Source organism: Octopus bimaculoides, chromosome 26, assembly GCF_001194135.2.
Source record: "Octopus bimaculoides isolate UCB-OBI-ISO-001 chromosome 26, ASM119413v2, whole genome shotgun sequence".
In the NCBI taxonomy this organism is placed as follows: Eukaryota; Metazoa; Mollusca; class Cephalopoda; order Octopoda; family Octopodidae; genus Octopus; species Octopus bimaculoides.
The window spans coordinates 775607-779192 of NC_069006.1; the positions used below are offsets into that span (position 1 = coordinate 775607).

Consider the following 3586-nt stretch of genomic DNA (forward strand, 5'->3'; position numbering starts at 1 on the left):
GATTGTGTATGTACATGAGCTTGCATGTGTGTGTGTGTGTGTGCATGCATGTGTTTGTGTGTGTGTGTGTGTCTGTGTGTGAAGGTCATAGAGAATGAATTGCTTTTTTTTTTCACTGTGAAAGAAAACTGAATGAGAAATCATTGACATGTGTTTCTATGTACGAGTGAGCATGCATGTGTGTGTGAGGCACATGCCTGTATGTGTGTGTGTGTGTGTGTGTGTGTGTGTGTGAAAGAAAGGGAGCAAGTCAATTACTTCCACCCCAGTACGCGACTGGTACTTTATTTTACTGACCCTGAAAGAATAAAAGGCAAAGCTGAACTCGGTGGGATTAGAACTCAGAACATAAAGAGCTGCAAGAAATACCATTCTGACAGCATTCTGACAGTGCTCTAATGATTCTGCAATATAACAACATTAATAGTAATAATTGTTAATGATAATTAGTATAAAGACAAACCACTAAATAATCATCCGTAGCAACCATTTTCCGACATCAAAATGACAGTATTGTATTAATTATCGGCCCAGCAATGCCAAATTACGAGAACATTAATTGATATTAACATTAAAGTGCTAATTCAGGTGAATTATTATTATAGGTATATTAACACTAATGAAATATAGGTGGTGGTGGTGGTGGTGGTGATGGAGGTATCAGCTTTTGGGGTTGTGGTAACTGAGTTAAAAGTGCCTTCTGTGATAGCTATGTATCACCGTGTAGATCAGACTTTAAACATGTTGTGATACACTGCTGGTGAAAATATGCTTCCTAGCATTGTTGTAGCTTTTGCATGATGCCTGCCTGCTGGTTGGTGTGGGCAGACCACTGCATACACACATATAGACATATGTAAATATTCTACTTGTTTTCAGTTCAAACCAGCCAGAGCTGGTCTCTCACACCTATCCTACAATGTCATTCTAAAAGTAAACAATCAGATCATTCGAAATCTCAGATCTATGAGATAATCCAGGATTAATTCAAAACAATGGAGATAAATAAACTTAACATTTGATAAAATATTCTGAACAGTAAAGGGTTCTCAGGGACATTCAGTGTTGTCTGAAGATGGGACAAGGATGGCTCTTTATAAGAAAACAGGTACTACTCATTTTTGCCAGGTGAGTAGACTGCTGCAATGTGAAATAAAGGACACAATGCACCGCTGGGGATGGAACTCACGACCTGATGATCGTGAGCCAAAACACTCCTAACCACTAAGCTACACACTTTCACATATATGTGTAATAAGATAAAAGTATAAACAAACAAAATAACTGGTATCGAGTTAGATTATAATACTTATGGCCGAGTTGGTGCATGAGAAGGAAGGAAATAAGGTGTGTAGAATTTCTTTTACAACTGTTTCGAGAACAGAAGCACAAGTGTTATATGATGTGCAAAACAAGAAGTTGCTATTCATATAGCAGCAATCTACTGCATTGTCAGAAGGAGAATGAGATAGAATTTCAGTAAGAAATGGTGGTTTACTATTATTGTGGAGTACAGAGTAAGATATGTACCTATTTCTTTCTGTCATTAGATGTGGCATTACTTGAATTATATATGTATATTAATCGAAGTATAAATCCACTAAAGCCAATTTTCCATAGGATGTTAGGTGATCAGACTATTATTAAAGAACTATACTCATCAGAGTGGCTGATATGGCAAAAAATAGCAGCTGCTCTTCGTTACTGGCCATGAGGGAGTGTCACGTGCAGTTTGTGGGTTTTGTGAAAGAGATGAAACAAAGTTGTGGCAGGTAACTAAGTGATGAGATTTCATCAACAGTTATGTCCCTTGTCCAAAAGATGTTGCATGTAAATGGTGACTACCAGTAAAAGTGATGCTTAGATTGGGTGGGGGGATGATAAGTGTAAGAGAGTTTTGGAGAGGGAGAAGAATTGGACAGGTGCCTAAACCTTTAAATTCGCATATGGGGGTATAGGCATATGCGAGTTTGTGAGTGTATGGTTTGGTGTGGTTAGAATTTTGCATGACTCTTAGGTTGCGATAGTGGAAGGACCAATGGTGGAGGCCCTAGCATTTATAATTACAATGGAGCCCATAGGTAAGTGATTATATATTTTCTCTCATGTAGGCACAAGTAGAAAAGCTTGCTCTTGCAGTTTAGGTTAGATTCCAGGCGAAGTGAGTTCTTTTAATATAAATCTTTTCTTGGACAGGCATTGCACTCACATTCGACTCCTGCAAAAGGAAAGCCCATCATGGCGGCAGCAGCAGCACTAACTTTGGTAAGGAGACAACAGTCTAGTGGCAGCTTATTTCAGTCTTCACTATGACTAAAGGTGCAGTTCAACATTCTGCAAGATTAGCCTGGATTATTGGCGTTGTCGATGGTGGGGTGTTGAGGTGCTGGGAGGGGGGGGCGGATGCAGAGGACGTTTTTCACATCAAAGGCTTTATTAGATGAATAGTAATAATGAAAGCATCAGTGTGGCACAAATGTTGTTGTTGTTGTTGCTGTTTTAAGTGGTGGTGGTGCTGGAGGCAATATTGTAATTGTTGTTCTCATTCCTGTTAATGTGGTGGTCATGTCATCGATTAGGCACCCCCTTCCCCCTCATCAATTCTGATTTATGTTAGCTTATGATGATCAAAAGGCACTTCCTACCAAGACCCATCTTGCCTCTTGAAGGATATCTAACACATTATCTAACGTAACCTTCCTTTTTGAAGACGGTATACTGTAATTTCAAAGAATTTGGCTGTTATTTCTAGCAGGTTGTATGAACACATAGAGCCACCGTCGTTCATCGTTGGCTCAAAAAATGGTACTGGTGATCCTGCTGAGGGCAGTAGTTAGTAATGCTGATGATGATGGCAGTGGTAATGGTGGTGGACAAGGCGGTAGTGATCATGATTGGGTTCACAAAGATAGCTGGAGTTAGTGTGTATAGGTTTGGTTGTGTGTGTGTATGTATATATATATACATATATATATATATATATATATATATATATATATATATATATATATATATATATATACATAAGGTGGGGGGTTAGGGTGTATATGTATATTTGGTTAAGGAATATATATATGCATAAATGTTTATGGAGAGTGCATGTGTATATATATATCTATATATGTGTATGTGTGTAAGTATATGCATATGTTTATATGTGTGTATATATGTATGAATGTGTATATATGTGTGTATCTATGCCTCTGTGTGTGTGTATATATATACACATACATACATAGAAGGGAGGCATGCACTAATGTAATGGTATATGAAGGAGAGGTGAGAGGAAAAGAAAAGAGGAGCGGGGGGAAGCTTGAGACAGAGAGGCTGAGGGGGAAGGATAAGCGGGGACGGAGTGGAGGAGATGGGTGTAGAGGAAAATGTTAGATGTGAGATGAAAGAGACGAAGATTAGAGGAAACAAATAATGGAAGATTAACCAGAATCGTTGATTTATACATATTTAACTATGCGTGTACATACATACGTATACATATGGGTATATGTACGTATATATATATATGTGTGTGTATGTGTATATATATATGTATATATATATGTATACATATATATGTATATTTATGATG

The 3586-nt window shown here is 37.9% G+C and overlaps 1 protein-coding gene across 6 annotated transcripts in view; it reads right to left on the minus strand.

The window, feature by feature from the left end:
* Positions 1 to 3586, minus strand: part of LOC106871338 (uncharacterized) — a 362069-nt gene that overhangs the window by 85311 nt on the left and 273172 nt on the right. The window lies entirely within an intron of this gene.